General features: G+C 37.4%; 1 protein-coding gene across 4 annotated transcripts in view; it reads left to right on the top strand.

Annotated features, from left to right (window-relative positions):
- The window catches only part of LOC129720284 (PR domain zinc finger protein 1), a 149,961-nt gene that overhangs the window by 79,561 nt on the left and 49,350 nt on the right, over positions 1-21,050 (top strand). Inside the window, exon 1 of one of the 4 annotated variants that reach the window (XM_055671745.1) lies at positions 13,100-13,772. The exons of the other annotated variants lie outside the window; for them this stretch is intronic. The gene's annotated coding sequence lies outside the window, so the exon portion shown is untranslated. Of the gene's footprint in view, positions 1-13,099; positions 13,773-21,050 lie in introns of those variants that run through there. 4 annotated transcript variants of the gene reach the window in all.

The raw sequence follows: 21,050 nt of genomic DNA on the forward strand, positions 1-21,050 counted from the left end.
TAGAACGCTGGAAACCACTTGGATGCACGATGGGAGGGCTATTAACTTTTTCCTGCATAATTTCATTTCTAACTCAATTATTTGGTAACCATATTGAAAATAGTTTTGCCAGCAATCGTGCTTGATGTTGAAAGGTCAAAAAATCATGCTTGTCGTTTCTCCTCGGAGAATCACTAACGTGTAAGAGAATATCTTCAACTGCGAAAACATCTGCTCTCACACTGGTGAGCAAATCGTCGCACTAGCTTGAAGAGAGCAGCAAATTGTATATATCTGAGGAGCTTGCAAAAACTCTGTGAGGGTAAGCTTTCTCGTACAGAAGGCCATTACACACAATAACCACACAACAGAGCTCACTGCAGTACTTTTACAGTGTGTCTCCTGAGCATTTATGAAATGAGGAGAGTATCTAGGTAGGAATGTAGATTGCGTTTTTAGTGTCGGTCAAGACAATTTCAATGATGGAAACGAAAACTTTGATTGTCTAGCTGTCTTACGAACCTATAAGAAAGACCGTTAATTTAAAACACGAACTTTTGGACAAAAAACTTCCTTTAAAAATAAGGTTTCGGGGAAACGACCATTATTTTTTCCCTTCAATTATATTGTAAATCTTTGTCAAAGAAAAACCCAAATTAATCCACCTAACGGTCAGACCCAGCCTATCTCATTCAAACTTATTATTCGTTAAAATAGATTTACATGAACACTTCAATCCAATAAAGGTATATTCACTCTTTGGATTCCAAAATTTTGATGTTGTTTCTGAAGTATTATTTGAAGTATAAAATATGAAATTTTACATAATGTTAGTGCTTAAGAAATAGTGAATAAAAAGAAAGGACTCCTAATTTTAAACACTTTAGTCACGAGCAATACCGGGAACGTTCAAGAAGTACAATACCAAATTTAAATTATGTTGAGGTCATATATTTTGATCACAGCAGGTATAGTTTTGAATAGTCTTTCGATTTCTTTTCTTTTTCTTTTTCTATCAAATTTTTATGAAGTTTGTTATTGGTAAATTTGAAAGATAACTCGTTCGTATGACACTAGTTATGGTGAAATAAATCGTGTAATCTTTGAGATAATAGACTTTCGTCATTTTTACAATTTAATACATAACGGTTGAAAGTCAGGTTATAATGAAATGGGAATTTATAGGGCAGCCAAACTTTGGAACCACGTGTTCAATCATTATAATTCATCAGTTAACCCTCATATAGCCCGTTCATCTGATATCAGTATTGTTCAAATCGGTTGTGACGCAAAGCTGTACCACAGAGTTCTTCTCCGAACTATTTATGATACTTGCATCATTCATTCATAGTTCTACGATCACTCTTTTTTAGCTTGAGATGAAATAAACGGCCATTTTTTACGTTTAAAAACCATGTTGGTTAGTTCGCAACTCAAAGAAGTTGTGACAAAGGGGAGGTATTTTTTCCAAGTTTTGCGTGGCATCATTAATGGAGAGTCCCATACAGTGGATTGAAACAGCATTGTTTGATATATAAATGCACATAAAGCAAAATTTTAAGTTGTTCCAGATAATACAAAACCTTCTGAAAATTTCACATATTTTGGGTTTTTGCCGCCGTTATATACCTACCCTGAAATAATATTCAATCAACACTTGTTTCCTGACGCATGTTTTTCCTTTCTTACTATCGAAATCTCGTAGTAGTTTCTTATTTTTCATACCACGCTTTTCATTTCTTGCTACATACAGTTCTCTTTTCTCGATTTCCATTTTCATTTTTATTCTTCGTTTTCCGATGTTGTGCGACAGCTCTATCCTGAATTTTTATTTTTAATTATTCATTTTCACTTCTTGTTTTTCCTTCCAAATACTCAATATCGAGTACTTATATCACCTTTTCTGTACACAGTTATACGATTGTGGCTCGGGAATCATGGCAAAGGCGTTAGGTAAATGCGCATATCATATACAAAATGAATGACTTTGAAAATTTTCCTCAATTTCCACAGAGTGAGAATACAATGATGATAACTAACACTTAAAAAACCATATGTGTTTTATCTATCCGACGATAATCTGATCGTTACCCTCCATAAAGTTGCGTAAAAACGTTCCATGCTCGGTTTCGTTTCACAGAATATACCCCGGGGTAATGGAACAAGACAAAATCCTTCATTAACTATATGAAATTATAAAAAACAGTTTGAAATCAGCTCAGCAAAATCCAAAACGTTTCGTTGATGATCCAAGGAACATAATTTTCACTGCTCAGGACCAGTCCAGAGGTATTAGTCCATAAAACCTAAACTACATTAATCTCAAAGCAACATGAGTTGGTCCTCAACATAAATAAAAAACCAGTTGCCCCGTCATCGCGGTGACCATCGCATAGTTTTTCGCCGAATCTGAATCAATCCATCCATCCGGTTTGCCATGGCAGCAGGAGCTCCGCAACGCCAAAAGGTTGATGCAGGTTAGGAATCCTTTGGCTGGTTGCAGGGATTTTCTACCTGAACGCTTCCCCATATGATGCAGCTAGCCATGAAAGCGTGCCTGGAGAACTAAATATGTGTAGTATACAGAAAATTGGTCGCTACAGAGCGTCTGGTAATGGAGCGCCCCGCCAGACGGCACTACAGGGTGAGATGTTCGGCAGTGACTGGCTGGGTGGCTGTCGATATGCACCAACAACAACGGCGATGACGACGTGTCCAGGACGACACAGTCACGGTGGCATTGCATGATCTAAAAGCATTCTTTCGTTCGTCCCGGCCAGAAGGGAACGGGGCAGACGGTTTGGGTGATGAATTTTTAAGCAGTCGGTGGTTGACGGGAAGACTTTTGTTATTAGTTTAGTTTTTGTTCTCGGGGAATTCGTGGAAAACTATTCTTTGTTCGGATAACGGGGGGAGAAGAGCAATTTTAAATTTTTCACGCAGTGTAATAGAATAACTGAAGCATGAAAAAATATTAGTTATTTTTTCGCTAGAAACAAGCGAAGGTATATGTTTCGAGAATAATTTTCCAGCGGAAACCCCGAGGCAATCACATATTTGCTTCTTCACAGACGTGCATTTCTTGGATCGCAGAAAGAAGCCTCCCAAAAATACGAACCGTACGGTTGGCTCCACAGGATACAGAGAAAAGCGAAACTCCGAAGACCATCCGGAACTTTCTCGTCTTCCTGTTCGCAGCATACGTACACCGCATATATGCTGATGTCTGTGCTTGCCGCTGCGTCCCACCTGCCGTTCCGTTCCGTTCTGCCTGGGGCAATTGATGTTGGTGTTGAAGCAGACTTTCGGTCTCATTGAAAGTGCACAACGCCCATCATCGGTGTACATTTCGGAAAATGGCTTGAGCTGTTTTGCGGACAATTACTGTTACTGTTTACTGTGGATTTCGTCACTTAGCAGAATGCTTTGCTTCACCGAAAGCAGTCTTCCAGAAATGCTTGGGGAGTAAATATTCATTATCTAAAATATATTCTTTGCAAACGAGCCGAATTACTGCGCTTCGCTTTTATTAGAGACTTTAAGTTATGAAACAGGTTAACCGCAATAATTTAACAAAATATGATTGTGATAATCTAAATGGTTATAATTCCAGTAACAAATCGCAGAACCTAATAGGTGAATCGATGCGAGAGCCATTCCGGTGGCACCAGGAGGGAAAAACACTTTTTCCTCATTAGTATTATTTGCTTACATTTTCCTCGTGCAATTGCAGTGGTGGTAGTGGTGCTGCAGACAACCGCTCATCAGTTCACGCGTCGCGCCGTCTTCCGTGTTCATGTTTCTTAAAACATTGCCAACTTTACTAACTGGCAACTGGTATGTGTGCACGTTCTGTTATTGAAGGAAACGGGATCTGACTACGGTGTCGCATATCCACCGTGTTCCTTCCTGCAACATCATCACCGAGCGCCGAGCACTTAGAAGCAGGAAAAACAAACCGAAAGCAAATTGCAACCCTTTCGCCCGCCACCCTCCGTCGCGACGACGATGGCTCGAACGGCGGATGCATCTATGAACTGTGGCGGTCGAGGTTGTGGGGAAGGATCGGGCCGAGGTAAAACTACCCCGGCGAATGCGCCGCGCACAGTAAAACGATGCGTGTTTTTCGGTCAACACGAGAGTAACGGTGCAATATTTTCGTTTTATATTTAGAGGAGAGCAAACTCTCCGAGCTTTCCCCGATGCATATAGCGTATTGGCACACACAGTAATAACGGGGGGCATGTCGAACTGTCAGGAAGTGATTCCGATTTAGATGTATTTTATTTGGATCTATTGAAACAATTACGAAAAAAAATTTCTGGAATAATAATAATGTTTTAATATGCCTCAAATATATTTTTATTTAGTTGTTTTGGTATAGCATAAAAATAAATCACTAATTTATATTAAGTAATTACATAAAACTTTTTACTCTTATTTATTTTGGATTCACGTTTATGCATATAGAAATACAATTGATTCTGTTTTTTTTTTTTTTTTTGTAATACTGACACCATTACATTACTTGTGACACTATAAAATGCTTGTATTTATTTTTCAACAGAAATTTAATAATGTTTAATAAAAACTTGATAAATTTGGAACAAGCTACTAACGTTTTTCTTTTTTTTTTACAGGTAATTTCCAAGTGGGTTATCAAATAATTCTTCCAGTAAGTCTTGAAAACTGTCACCCTGCACTGTCGAAACTTTTAGGAACTGTTCAAATTACATAACGTGGAATTTGGCAATTTTCAATACACCCTCACGTAACGCAATTTTACATATTTGTCACACGCAGTGTAACGCTTTGCTGAAACGGGGAGAGGGGAGGGGGGTCCACGCCTAAACGCGTTATGTATTATATGAATGATCCCTTATATTCTAGTCTTTTTTTCAACGGTATCTTTATAGCTACTTTGGAGTCATCTATATATATCCGAGAAAACAACCTCAACTAAAACACGCAGTCATTTCGTGCGTTCTTCTACTTCACATAAATTTTGATTCTATTTCGTACAAAAATTGTTGGAAAAACGTAACGATATGATCGACAAAATATGATCGAAAAATAAATGCTCGGAAGCGCGTTAAGTTTTCAGAGACTCAAAATAAGTTTTCCCGTAAGCAACGAGCCTGGACGGCCTCTTGACGCACTTCTGAGTTTGCTATGGGCACCAACACTCACAAGATTGGTTGAACAGCTATACTCTTTCATTATTTAGCAATTAGAGCTCTAAGGCAAAGCTTTTGTTGATCAGTGTTATCCATTGAACGCAACGAACTAGCTCCAAAACTTAAGGTGCTGCTTCTGCTTCATTTACTTATAATGAGTTCTTCGTTTTTCTAGCAAGCACGCCTTTGATACCTACTATTTTTGTTTCTGTTTCAAGCATAAAAGACTAATTTTTATAAAGTCTAGCATTGAACTACATATTACTGTTTTTTTTTTTTCAAAATCATGTTTAGGTATGAATAATGAATGACTAATCGTTTTAAAAGTGCTTCGAGGGCCTTTAAAGACAAATATAAAATAATCTTCCTAACCTCAAATAAGAACGCGTCTATCCTGAGCAACCATAAATTTAGATAATTTGGTTATCTTCTCTTTGAAAATCTTTTCCGTTGGTGAATTTCACATTTTATTTCGTAATTATGTTTTGTTATGCGATCTTATATTGAGCGTGTGATAATTAGTGCTATAAATATCACATTACAGCAAAATCTCCACTTACTTTAATGGCGACAGATCGTGAAGAGCTGAAGCTGAATCCAGAATACGCCTTTACAAATCTCGGTCTAGGGCTGCTCCTCTCCAGTCGCACCTTACACCCGCTGTCCGAAGTCGTCAGCCTCCATCCAGGTCTCTGCTGAATATTATTTGTTAGTATACTGCAAACAACTAGTTATTCATGCCCTTGCATAACCTCCCATTTCCTAGCTTGTCGCAGAGCTCTACACTCAAAAACCCTAACCGCTCGATGATTGGTCTTCTTCCATGTGCAAGAATCATGTCTGAAGAGCGCCGGATTAGTGTCCTGTAGAGCGTGAATTTTGGCGGAACTGTACGTTGCGGGACTCAAGCTGGCTGCGCAATCCGTAATAAGCTCTGTTCGCTGCTGCGATTAGTATCTTCGTGGTTCACCTCGTTATCACATGTTACGAGTGTATCAACATAAACAAATTCATCAACCATTACGAAAGTATCTCTCACCACCGCAGCACCAAGAGGACCTGTAGGACTACTCTCTGCCGTGTATTTGTATGTACTTCGATATACTATGTGCTTCATTATGGCAGTGTTTATGATGAGTCCTATTCTTGCAGCTTCTCTTCTGAGAGTTGCAAAAACCTCTACGATTAACAGCGACACCCGCAAAGCTTTGAAACAAGTGAGATCTCACAAAGCTATATTGAACAGCTAGTTGTTTACGACCACCCAACGTCACAAACGCATCCGAAAATTCGCTCGCTTTGCTGACGCTTAATGTGAAGCAGTCAAAGTCCGCTTCATCGGTGTTGTTAACAACAGACAACAGCTCGTTACGTTTTACTAAATCGTACGCTGCTTTGATATCTATTAATGGATGATGTATCTACGTTAACAACGTTAACAAGTTTACAATTCTAACACAAAAAAGTAGGAGGGTGGTATCCAAGACACGACCGCAACGTTGACGTAGGACTGCGATAGTTTTATATTTCATTCTGAGACTTGTTTTGAGCACGGTTTAGTTTTAGCACGTTTTGATTTTGGCATGATTTTGGCACAAACGATCATATTTTTTAGATATATAAGCAACATCCCCCAACAGAAAGGTATTTTGATTTTCAGTTTTAAGAACCGTATTATGTCTCTTATCACTCGGGCGGTCATATCAAGCATCCTAGTCGTCATAGGCCACATGTGGATCTGTCCCCGTTGAGTTCCGGAAACTCCCGAATTATTGAGTTTCATCAAGCGTTACCTCTAACGAAACTAGTTCATTGGTGGCCATATTTTCTGCTAAGGTCGTCATAGGCCACTTAGAAAGTAAAAAATGTCAGAGAACCATTCGTTTTTGGCATGGTTCGATTTTGGCAACCGAAATTTTTCTGGCGTGTTGTCAAAATCGAACGGAGTCTGTATTTTGATTATTTATTTGCAGCACTCTATCTTGTTAGCTTAAACTATCTGTATCTCACAAAATAAATATTTTTCGTGCATTTTCAAGTTCGTGGAAAAAGTAGCGATAAAAAATTACAGTTTCATATTAACAGAAATTTTTAAACTGACATAGATTTTTTTGAACATGTTAACATTCAATTCAGGTCAATTTAGATAATTTATCAGTAAGTAAAACCAGGAGGAAAAATTAGTCAGTTTCAAGACATAAAAAAACTGCGAAGATGCCATATTTGAGAGTCATATGTCTGTTATTTTCAAAATTAAACCGGGCTAGAGTTATAAACAACATCGCAAATTGTCAAAAATGATAAAAAGTTTACTATACTAAAAAAATGAAAAAAACTATTTTTTTATGTTAGGAGATAGAGGAATGGTTTATTCAGGAAAGTTGTAGAATATTTAAAAATATGAAACTTTGTTGAACAAATGAAAATCCTATCTTTATTCGGTGCAAAGTTATAAGGTATTTTATATGGAACTAACTTAAAATTTTTTTTCTACTTAACTTTTGTTAGTTGCATTTTACACGAAAGTGTTGTTCAAAGGAATTGTTAGGACATGTAAAACGCACATTTTTGCCAGAGACCATACATCTCTAGGTCTTTTCCTTACGAAGTTATATCATATTTTGGCTAATTTTCTCGATAACTTTAAGAACGTATAGGTTAAAAAGGGGCATATGGAATCATGATGTCAATACCTTTCCTTGAAGTTAGGCTGAAGTACTATAAACTCTTGTAGGTTCCATTCGCCCCAATCTACCCGTATTAGAGTATGGCGAGCATATGTTACAGTAGGTTTTCATACATTAACAATACTAACTTTTTCGTGATAAGAGATAGAGGTATGGTTTATTGGCATAGATTTAGAACGTGCAAAAAAATGAAAATTTGCTGAACAAACAAAATTTCTATCCTAATTGAGCACAGAGTTAAAGAGTATTTTTGATAAAAGTTACTTAAAAATAGTTTTTTGTACTTAACATTTGTTGGTTACTTTTCACAAGAATACATTGCTTTAAAGAAATATTTAGGCATACAAAACCCTCGTTTTTGTTGAAGACCGCACATCTCCATGACTGTTCCTTACAAAGTTATAGCATATTTAAGTTTATTTTATCGTTAATTTATAATGTATGAGGTAAAAAAGGGCAAGGGGAATCACGATGTCAACACTTTTTCTCGAAGTTTAGCTCGAGTACTCAAAATAGATAATAGTTACATTTGTCCTAATCCACCCACTCTTTATGCTATACGTTGTTAAAATTATCAAAAAATAATGTAAAATATGCTTTAACTTTGTAAGGAAAAGTCCGGGATGTTTGTGGTCTTCAACAAATACGTGTGTTTGGTATTCTCAAATTCTTGTTTTGAACAATATTTCCTTGTAAAATGTAGCTTACAAAAGTTAAGTTAAAAAAACTAACTCTAAAGTAATATTGCTAAAAAACTCTGTGTAAGTCTGTGCCCTTTTTTTTATTTGAAAAATACAAATGTAGTTGTGGGAACCATAATATCACGATGAAAGGTATTTAGGTTGGTTTCGCTTTTTGAATGCTTATTAGGCTATATTTTGTCAAGGAGCCAGAATAAGAAACAAGTCATATATGAGGCACTTGCAGAGACACTTCATCTTTACAATTTGTCTGAACATTGTAGTGTTGAAATTTCTACTATAATAATTATTGTGATCCATCTTTGTGTTAAATCAGTATTACCTTTGGAAATATTTCATTACATTGGAATGAAATATTCCACCTTGGTTTTAGTTTCCACAGATTGTATCTCGGTACAGTGCGGTAAGACGTAGTCCTATGTCAAAAAGGAACTGAATCATTTGAAAATTTTTCTCATAACGAAGGAATAGGAAACTGCCCTTAGCACGTTTTTCATACAACATAGAATAATACCTAATCACCATCATTGTAGTTTTTTTTTAATCGTAATACGAATACCGCTGCAGTGATAGACGACGAGTGATCAGCTCTACGAATACTGTATGTGTATGTTTCCTTTCAAGCAATCAGTTTTAATTGAGTTCCAACAAAAGGTTAACAAATTGTGCCCGAAAGAGTGTTGTTTCAAACTTTTTGAAAAATCTTCACCTTCGAGACATCCAATTAGTCTAAGTTCATGGAATCAAACATTAATTGACCTTTTGATGCGGAAAAACTCTGATATTTTATTTAAGTTTTAAAATAGTTAATTTGACACGGCACGATAATCTCTGATATTTTATTTATTCTTTTTTTTGATACTGATATAGAGAATGTCACTAAATGGTTGATGTTTATTCTTGTCGTCTGTGCTAGTCATGCTCGCATGTGGCTGGTTCATTGTTTGCAGAAATTTCTCCTGGAAACTTTTCACCAATTTGTTATAATTCACAAAATCACAAAATTATCCAAAATATTATCTATCCAACAAAGTCACACATCAAAAAATATCATCTGTATTCCATTTAGAGACGAAGCTGTTCTGTTTGACGCTAACATCAACTGTGAAAGGGCATAGAAACTGTAGCTTTCTTTGCAAAAAAGTGTGATGTTCTCTCAAAAACATTTTTTTTTAAAGAAACGGTTCAAACGGTGATAAATTTGATGCAGGATTTACATTATCGATAGAGAGGTTGAGATTACTACTCCGATTTTTTTCGAAACAAAATTCTGAAAATTGAAGAATTAAAAAACTTTAGGTAGCTTGAAAAAGTTTGAATAAAAATATAAAATAACGAAAGTTTGAATAAAAGTATTTTGAAAAAATATATAGCTCTCAAACAAAAAGTAGCTGATCATAATTATCATGTCTATCCAAAAAAATTCTTATTTGTTGCCACCATCATCCATTTTCTACTACAAATAATACAAATGAGGATTAAATTCACTAAACTTCACACAAAAATCCTGAAAAACAGGTTCATAAAAATTTAAAGTCATTTTTTTAATCTGTAGATACATTCGTTATAAAGTATTCACTTTAAGACAAATCTACTGTGTTAAAAACACTTTCAAACTGTTTAGGTTTGTACTAGTTATCATCAGATCAGGTGCAATTCCATAAAAAAGTATCAATTTCATGATGGTAAATAAAACTGGCCACACGCAACCGTACGGATCAGCAAAAATTCGCCAACCGCCAACCCTTGCACACTACGTAGCGACTTTGAACCCGTACGTACAAACCTACACGAAATAACAGTGCCACCTATGTGATTGCATGTGTTGCGCGATGAAAGCGTCACAAATAAACTCTACCGTACAAACGGTAAGAAATAAAGTTGGCGATGAAGATTGTGCACACCCGTACAGGTCATCAGGAACAGGGCTGATGACAATCATTTCCACTACCTGAATTCTATGAAGATTATAGCCACTCTCACTTAATTTCCGCTTTCAATAAACGCAACGCCCTTCCAAACATACAGGTTGGACTCGATTATCCGGAACATCAATTTTTTTTTCATTCCGGATAATCGAGTTTTCCGGATAATCGAATCACACAAAAAAACGGAATTTTTTCGATTAACGAACATAAAATAAATATTTCTTCTCTTTATTTTGCTTGTATGATGCAGTCCCAAACATGCCGGATGTGACTTAAATGGTAACAAATAAAATAGACACCAAAAACATAAAATTCTGGATAATCGAGTGCGACCTGTAGGTACTAGAATATCATCCTTGAAACGAGCTACTACACTACAATGAAATATTTCACGCGCATCGTTCCCGTCACGAAATAAAATATTCTGAAAATCCAAACAAAAAAAATTCACCGTTCCTTTGGTAAAACGATATGACGTTATCAACATGGCGCTTGCTATCGTCATCACAATAAAACGTGCAAATTTCTTTCGTGGTTGCATTTTGCTTATCCATCACCAGTCGCGTAATGCTCCTGTACAGCACACAAACCGAGTTTACAACATTACAGTTCACATAATGAAACTCAGAATAACAAATTTTCAGAAGATTTGAGACAGTGAATATCAAATGAACAAACTTTCACTGCGCCTGACGGATGAACTAGCTTTCATTTTTTTACAAATAATGGAAAAACGGAGGGAGATAGAATGAAGATTGCATGGAAGCCGAAATATTTCCTTGCGATGGTAGAAAAAAGCACTGACGTTGATGGTGGCTATTTTTCACTTACATGCAAAAGCGCTGAAATTTTTCAGCGTTGATCAAGGAGAAACCAACGGGCAAAATTTTCACAATGCGCAATGTGCTTTGATACCATTTGCACTGCTTGGCTGTTGTTACCTAGCACGTCACATTTAAAATTATATATTAATTCCAAAAATCTAGATCAGCTAGAATAATATCAGCTATCAAAAACTCGTCAAAATATAAAAAAGCATGTAGGGTTACAAACGTAACTTTACACATAATTGATCAGCGCAATGCGAAAACTGATTGCTTAAATTTTTTTATGATATTTTAGAGAAATTTTTTTAATGTGTTTTCAATTATTTTGGCAGGTTTTCCTTGGAACTTTCGAAATTTTAGCTAATTTGTTTAGGTGTATTTCAATCATTTTTCACAATTTTTAGACTTTTAATTTTCACCACTATCTCGTAGGTTGAAACTGGTAAAAACTTTATTTGGAAAATTCGGCGGCAGTTCTATAAATCTTGTGAATCTTTAACGTTACTTTAAGCCAAAAATCTGCAACATACTGATAAGTCTATTCAAAAGCATCCCTAGTTGTCAATGAGCTCCAGTAGTGGATCCAACTAAACAAACATATTTTTTTTTAATTTATGTATAGCTAAACGCGAATAATTTTTTTTATTAAATTCTTAACAAAGCAGCCTTGGTGCGATTGGTGCGATTCGGAACTCGACCTTCTGTTTATTAATACCCAAGGTGCCGCCACACGGACGCTAATTCCCTTAGTTTCTAAGTCTTAGTTGATTGTAAAAAGCATTTTTTTATCACTGAATAGTAGGCTTTGAACTATTCGGGCGTGACGGAGTAGTTCAGGGTCTCTATGTTATAGCTTTTGATAGTACAATCCCGCGTTATGATGAAAAAATGCTTTTTACAATCAACTATGACTTAGAAACTAAGGGAATTACCGTCCGTGTGGCGGCACCTTCAGACTTCGCAGCCAATTGTTTAGCGTACTGGACTATTGCGGGGCTAGCGCTACGATCCTATTGACACTAACATTTTTCTCCCGAGCCGAGACTCGAACCTACGACGACTGGCTTGTAGTCTACTGTAATTGACTTGACGCAAATAAATAAGCTAAACTATCCCAAAAAAATTAATGCATACTAGGCTGTAAAAGATTGACAAAAAAATAAGTACATAGGATTGTTAGTTTTCCATCGCAACAGCAATATTTTACCAAAGACTTTACTCGAACGATATCAGTTGGATGGGAACAATCAACCGCGTAAAAAAAGATCCCAGAGTATATTTTTTCATAAGCATTTGATAGTAAAAACTTTCACCATGTTCTCAATATCGGTAAATGAGCCATGAGCCAAATCCGAATAGCTTTACTCATTTAGCGTTTTATTGCTGAACAACCGAAATAAGAATAAATTGAACATTTCAAAAATTACTACTTGGCTTGCCCCCCGAGCGCAAACCGGGCAACAAAAGCTTCCCTGTTTCTGGCTCTGGCTGCAATTCTCAGCAACTCACCCCAATCGTACGAACGAATGAGCGAACCAGTCGCGAGACTACGAACACGAGGAAGCCCGTCTGCGCCGACAGCAAAGCAAACCCAAACGAAAATACCCGACTGATGCCCCGTTCCGGGGTGCGACAGGACCCGCCGCCGCCAGCCCGGTGACGATGATGATGATGTGGTGTGGTCTAACGGGCGGCAACACTTTTCTTCCTGCCGCGGTTGTCCTTACTGGCCCCGAGGTCCAACATTGTATGGTGTGCGGTAGCTTCGTACGCGACAGAACCATTTCAAGCCAGCAACGGGACTGACTGTAAATATTGTTGTCTTAGGTCCGGATCGAGCAGCACCCGTTTTTCTATCAGTGCATCATAAAAACGGATAGTTTGTGCGGATAAGCGAGTTTCTTGGCAATGGTTTATTTGGAAGTTTCGTGTGGTTTCTTTTTTTGCTTTCGTTTGTAATTTGAAATTTAGTTATTTTTCATAGAAAGATTTCTGCTAAGTAAAAAATCAGTAAAGTGAGAAATAGAAACAGGAAGTGTCTTCGTTCCGATCCTCGGAGCGAAAAAGGGGTGTGTGTTTTACAACTATTACAACAAAGTGCGGCACGAAGCGAGCGAGAGTGCATCCTTGTCCGGCGTTCGGTGCGATTGCCGGGTTTTACGACCGGCGCGACAAATAATTCATCGTTTCGAAACTGGCCGGTTTACTTACTGCCAGCAGGAGGTACCTGCATAAAAACAAGTGTGAGTGCAAGTAAGTGAGAGAGAGGAAGAGGATTCTTCCGCACTGCTTTCGCTGGGATTCTGTGCGCGGTGAAAAGTGAAAACGAACGGCAAGTCCGCTATCGTTATCGAACCGAAACCGAATTCGCCTAAACTGTGTTGACTAAGTGTGCAACCGGAATCGAGTTGGCTTTCGCCCTCCGGGAAGACGTTCCTGTTCCTGGTAGTAGATCGAGTGGATATGAAAGCAAGTACGTATACCTAGATAAGTTTCACTTTTAGTTTGAAACAATCGAACCTAACCAGAAGTGGAATATAAACAACTTAGAAAATGTCAACACCTTGATGTTTAGGGAAGTGAATTGTTTTTACTCACTATAAATCACAAAACAAACGATACAATTGTTGTCACAAAATGATGCAAAATGGTTCCGATAGCACTAGGAGGAAGCAAAATGCAAAAGTGTATCTAGTAGGAACGAGTGCATAGTTCCGAACCTACCCCAAAAATAATATCGATTTTCCTGCTTCTCTGCCATCGTTATCGTCGTCATTGTCGTCGTCGTCGCATCACGGAAGTGTATGTGTGCGAGAAGCGAGCCATCTCGTGGTGAGCTCTGGCAAGCTAGTTGGCTCGAGGATTGAATCGTACACGTAGATGCGATAGTATGGAGGCGCGGGGTGATTAGTGACTATAATGTACTTGCGCTTCCAAAAAAACGTTGTTAATATAGAGGAATAAAATGCTCCTATTGAGTATATTTGTCTTCGGATACAAATCAATTTTGTCTGAGTTCGGGAAGATTGAATTTTTTCCTTTTAACTCACTCATTGTACACATGTTGTTTAATTTGACATGGTGCAATCAAATTTTCGAATGTCAACGCAATGTTTAATAGATACCAATGCTTGAGAAAGCAATAAATTTTTGTGTTTTACTGTGATCAACGAATTAACTTGGAGCTTAAATTTTCATGGAAGTTGGCTCATTCCCTTACATTGTTTGGAATAATCGTTCCCTCATTCATATTTGTTTTCATGCGTAGAGAATTTATTAATAAAATTAATGTATCACAGTAAATGAATATCTATTGTCATTTTTAGATACTCAGATACTTTGTCTAAATTGTTATCGTTTTACCAGTACACCAATCGCTCTTCACCTCAATTACGGATTATTCGAGTTTAGCTCAAGATGGTCTAATTGCATTAAGATGTTTGACTTGTGGTTAAAATTATTCACCCAAATCTCTAGGTGTCATACTTGTTTAATTATTGCTTACACTGAATTCCATGTATTTGGCTCGGTTCAACTTGATATGTATTATGCCATGTCATATTATGCCATGTCATATTATTTGTTGAAAATAGTTAAGTCTGAAACTTACTTACTGGGGTAGTACCATACACTGCCCGATAGAAATTATGAGAACAGTTTTTTCTTGAGCTATATTTTCCAAATACTAGCATAACTTTAAAGAGAAATACAATTTTGCAATTTTTTCGTTCAAAAAATCTATATTAAAATATCCTACATTTGCTCAGGACTTAGGACGTATTAATGCAATAGCTTCACTGATTCGATGTGAAAAAAATAAAATATAGATTTTTTATAATGCTTAAAAGAAATCATGAGTTATTAAAACTATTATTAAAACTGGACTACATTTTTCAAAGATAAACCACTCTAATGAAAACCAAGTTTGAGATACCAAATGAACATTAAAATAATTTACATCTCGTTTGAAACGAGCTGTGAGTCATTTTAGACGCTCATTTTAAAATATTCCATATTAAGTTTCCGGTTGCTCGGAAAGTTCCAGAAGGTCCATTTTCGATCAAGAAATTTTTCGAGGGCTACCACCAGATCTCGACGTTTAATGCATTTTTAAGAAATTTGCATCGAAAAAGAATTTCGATTTTCCCAATTTTCTGTACTCCCCCTTGGTAGTTTTTCGATGGTCGAAAAATCATAACTTTGAGGCACCCCTAAATCATGGTCGATTGCGCTAAAATTTTGGACAGATCTTTTTGCTTAGCCAATGAACTAAATATAGGGTAATCACTCCTTTATTGATCTCAACAGCTTGGTGCACCTATATTCATCTTATTTCTCTCATTTGTACAATTTACCGTCAAACTTCTACAAATTTTCGAAAGTAAATCTATTTGCTTCTCGATTTTCTCGAGTGGCTGAAAGTTTTACGTTTAAAATATGGTAAAATTTGACGATAAATTGATCAAAAAGGCATGATGAGATGAATAAGGTACTGAGATGAATATAGGAGCGATTACCCTACATGGTCGGTTTTTGAAATTCGATGATGACATTGTTCTCATACAAGCATTGCCACCCTACTGTACAACCATGTATTGGACTGCAATATTTATAATTTCGCTGCCACGCGGTCGTCGTTGTTTTCCATGGGAAATGAGGTGTCTAATATCAGCACTTTATTCTAACGAAAGAATGTAAGGAAAATATTCTACAGGAATTTCTCTTTATAACGTAACCTTCCTAACAGAGAAATCTCTTGACATCCTAAATCAATATAGTGTACTTTTTCCTCCATATAACGTAAGTTTGTTAAATTCCAAAATTTAAATGAATATAGCATCTCAAAGAGCTTGGGTGACTAGGAATCTCCTCGAGGTAATCGAGAACAAACGATAGGTAGCTGATAAAATATGTTTTATATTTTTCCAATATGTTTGTCGTTTATGAGAAATACCATACAAAATGTTCCAATTTAAATATTGTTTTAATTGTCACATTTTGTTTGGCTGAAATTTTGCTCAGATGTCCCTATGGGCTTTATTGCAAGGTGGTGGGAAAATCTGCTTACAGTCAGCTGAGAAGAGAACCCAGGGTTTAATCTAATCCATTAGAAGTCCTCCAGTCTCCAGCCCTCATTTTCCAGAAACGCGGTTAGGTATTACGCCGAAAAGTACTCCATGAACCCTCATACTTTACTCTGGTATTCGCACATCTTTCGAACTAAGCTGTGCGGAGTAGTGTCTAGTCCGCTTACTACCATCATGTTTACGACTCGAGACACATGTGGGACCCCGAGTGCCCGACCCAGTTTAGATACTGCCTGTAGCAACCATGGTTTGATAGGATCTGTGTCAGGTGGAAGTTCTCTTCTATATGGTGCCTCTCGACCCTTCGCAGAATTGGACCCTTCCCGCTGCCATCTGTACATCGATAATGAGCTTCTGGTACCCCGTATGCCCCTTGTTTCATGTTGATCGAAGCATTCTACATCCTTTTCAATAGCAATGCTGATAGGCATCCTGCCAAACAAGATGCAGATCGTATGATACTGTATAATACGCACTGGCTACCTTCAGACACATAAGCCTATAGATACCTATCCTCACCGTAGCTAAGTATGGACGAAGCTGCGCCGGCAAAAACTTTCTGTTTCGGGTCGAGATAGTGCTGCAATAGCCACACTGTCTCGTATGTTGTCGAAATAGCAATAGTTCACATGACTCTTAAACGTGAGCTTGTTGTCAACCATAACCTCCAAGAGCTTTGATGTACGACTTTGACCACCACCTGTTGCTTTACGATTATTCACAAGCTTGAGCTCCCTCCTATGGTGCGCTAACTCCAGTTTCCTTGACTGCATCCAGTACTAGACCTTGCGCATGCAGTGCGTGGCTGTCTACTTGACCTCATAGCTTCAACACCCCGTCGTACATAACTTTCTACAACACCGGGCCCCGGCTGGAACCTTGCGATGCTCCTGCGGTAATTGGGACGCGCTTCTGGCCCTCCTCCATGTTGTATGCTAGTACTTGAAATAAGTGATTTTTCTAAACCTTGTACAACGACACCGGTACTAAGTAATTCGGTTTTCATTGTATTGCACAGCTATCCCTGCGCCCCATACGTTCGGTACACAGCCACTGACAGCCACTGACGACAGCGCACACATGCAATGCCGAACGGGCTGTAATTTTTCATCTTTTTATGTCTGTTGGTTCTTCAAGCTGCCTTAATGACAACCTTTACAGTGCGACATCCTTCGGCACAAATCCGAGCGGGCTGTCAGGTGATTATGATTCGCGAGAGTAAGGCCGATGCAACAATGAAAGCGAGGCGTTGCGAAACACGTTTCTCTTTTTCATGTCGCAGACCAAGTAACAATTCTATAGCTACTTGGTTTTCTAACGGTTTTATCACAGCAATGAATATTACCAACGATTTTATGGCGGTTAAACCCGTTGCCAAAAATAGCAAGTCGTAATGAACACTGATAGCTGTCAATAAAACTCTAATAAACCTTCCTATAAAACTGGCAAGAGTCACTGCGATTTTGCTTTATTATTGGTTTTATTATTACTATCTATTGCCCCATAAAACCACTCCAGCTTGCTGTCATATAACATAGAAACCAGTTTTATTGCGGTCATTCAAATGCCCAGTTTTAACCTGTCAAACTTGTAAACAAATATATGCAGGCAATGATATACATGAAGGTGAGACAAAAGCGGCTGAGTTGGTTTAGTGTGATGCAGAATTCTGTCGCAGTTTCCGTAAGATGTGTGTAAAATGCTTTAGAGCATCTTGCAGCGCATTTGTAAACATTGATGACGTAGAACTCCAAAAATCTAATAAAGTAACACAGCAAACTTAGTACTTTTCGGTAGTTTTTTTTTAAATTTTATCGCCAGTTTGTCTTGTTTTGGTTGAAAATAATTTCCTATGTCGTTAAATTATGCGTCCTTTAAAATAAGGTAGGGGCAAGACACTATTGATATATTTCGAAATATATTCAATATTCAATTAAACTAAGTAGGTATCGTTGCATTTTTCGTGCACCTCTCTATTTATATCAAAGTTTGTTGATTCCTCATTATCGTCCGTGTGATGTCAGATTTTTCATAAAAATAAAGTTGTCTAGGCCCCAGGGATTTACCATATTTTTCTCTAATAATACAGGCATCCAACCTTTGCCGCACCTTACAACATATATATCATTGAACTAGGCTTATTGCGGCTACGATTAATGCCAACTAACCAATTACCAACCGCGCCATATTGATATTTTTGAAACTTTTTATAATCTTGAAACGAAAATCTAATCGTCGTCTGACTAACAAAAAAATTGAATATCCTAAGTTGATTTTGATCTATCTCTGTATTGAAGAACACGGCTAGATTTTTTTTCTGAAAAACTGAGCGGAAACAATCCAATTCATTTTTGCGAACAATGAGATCATTTTTGTAAGCCCGTACTATTTTGATGGCGCATAAATTTTAAGCGCCTATGATCTCAAAATGCACGACAAAATTTCATGCGCGTATGCTTGAGAGCTACAAAACCTACCAAAAATCCCTTCTTATTCCTTATCTTTCTACAATATCACCATCAAATAAAATCGATTGCACGATGATAACCAACACAGGTAAAACATTTCTCCCGCGACGAGAGATTTCCTTATTAAAAAAGTGGCGTGATGTTCTGGTGTGTGTGCAGGAACGGCACAACAAATCAACTTATTACGGTTGCTTTCAAGCAATGAAAAGTTGATTTGGACTTATTGTGGCAAGTAGCAGAGCGCAATAATGCAACCAAACTTATTGTGCTCTTAAAGAGGTAATGCCAGCTGCTTATAGTATGCGGTACTCTTTCCATGTGGTTTCAAAGTAGTTTTATTGCCATTCTTATAATTGATTCAATAAGCTTGGCAAGGGTGGGCCACCTGGCTGTAAAGCAAACTTATAGCGGTTATCAGGAGGTTCTGATAGTATTTTTAGTTTTAACAGAAATTTTGCGAAATTGGTCATGGAAACCGCTAAAAGAATGCAATACGACTTAAATTGTTACTTGGGAGTCCAAACCAACAGGACATCCCTAAAATGAATAAACTAGGTTATCGTGTCCGATCCAACAAAATACTTGCGCTAGAATGACCTGTCATGTGCAACACAAGACAAGGCAACGAATGCCTGTGTAAGCTTGAGCTGTATGTGAGCCCTTTTGAAAACCTTGTTCATAGGGCTGTTATAGTAAAAAGAGAAGTCAGTCGTCAGTATAGTTTCGCACCGCAGTACTTTTTTTGAAGCCTGACATCACCCGTTTGTTGTGGATAATTCTCTCAAGAACTCAAGTACGGAAGTAATCACTAGGCAGAAGGATCAATATGCCGGTGGGTCTACAGGTGGATTCCCAGCCTTCGGCAATAGGACCAGCTCCTGTCGCTCCTATAGGCTTAAGATGTAGGTTTTGACGTAGGACTACGTCTAACCGCACTATATCGAGATACATTCCGCGAAAACTAAAACCAAGGTGTAACGTTGGAATGAAAGATTTCAAACAGTAATACTGATGTAACCACAGGATGGATCACAATAATCAATATGTCGTTGGATTGATGAAATGATGGACAATTTTGTGATTCTTCAATTTTCATTATCACTTCATTGTTAAACAGTGAAAATTGAATAAAAGTTTCAAGGTCGAGTTTTCACCAACAATGCACCAATCATATGCGAGCACGCCTGGCACAGACTTCATGAATAGACACCAACTGCTTGCTGTGATATCCTGTATAGCAGTGGCGAAAAAAAATTTGACAGAATCTCCCCGTCCCAATAGGTCAACTAATGTTAGCTTCCATCAGCCTAGACTATTTTGATGTCGTTCGTAACCACCTACACTATAAGACAGTATTACGTTTTGCTGTTAACAAATATGTTAATCTTAATAAAACTGATGTCTTGAAGGAGAATATGATGGCCCAGGCAAAAGTACTGCACCGAGCAATGTATGAACAGAGCGCTGGTTGCTCGTCGTCTATCAGTGCAGAAAATCTTGATATTCATTTTTGTGCAGTCAAGCCAAGTGAAAACTACATTGCCGCTGTTTACGCACAGTGGGGCGTGGACCACAATCGAATTGCCGTTTGAATTGTCTTCTTCTTTTACTTCTTGTTTCGTATAGCAGCAAATATCAGAATTCAATATGATTTTTCGGGTGCCGCAAAGTACGCTGCGCTGCCGGGGACAACAAAATGCGTTGTTTATTTTTGAACTCTACACTCTGCTTTTTAAGATTTATTTAAATAACTGGATATAGGGTATTTAAAAGACAATAGAAAACCAAAATGCTCCTTACAGATCTTTTAATAGGTAGTTAAACGAGCTGTACTAATGATTATATTTAACTAGCTAAATGAATTTAGTCCAATATGACAATACTAGTTGCATCCCGCGGTGGCGGTATAGAGGAATTCATTTCATCTTGATATTAAAATTCCGACATTAGTATTTATATTTTTCAATTGAAATTTTTTTTGAATTAGCATTTGCAAGAAAATATTACTTTCCATTACCTTACTTGTAATTGAACAACGCGATGCAAACATTAATTGCTGAGGCTAATGTGCATCACTCTAGCCCAGTTTATTTTCGAAGATAACAGACATATAACTTTCAAATATGGTATCTTCGCTGTTCTTTGGTATCATGAAACTGATCAATTTTTTCTGATTGATTCTGTATACTGATAAAA

This window comes from Wyeomyia smithii, chromosome 2 (genome assembly GCF_029784165.1).
Source record: "Wyeomyia smithii strain HCP4-BCI-WySm-NY-G18 chromosome 2, ASM2978416v1, whole genome shotgun sequence".
Taxonomy (NCBI): Eukaryota; Metazoa; Arthropoda; class Insecta; order Diptera; family Culicidae; genus Wyeomyia; species Wyeomyia smithii.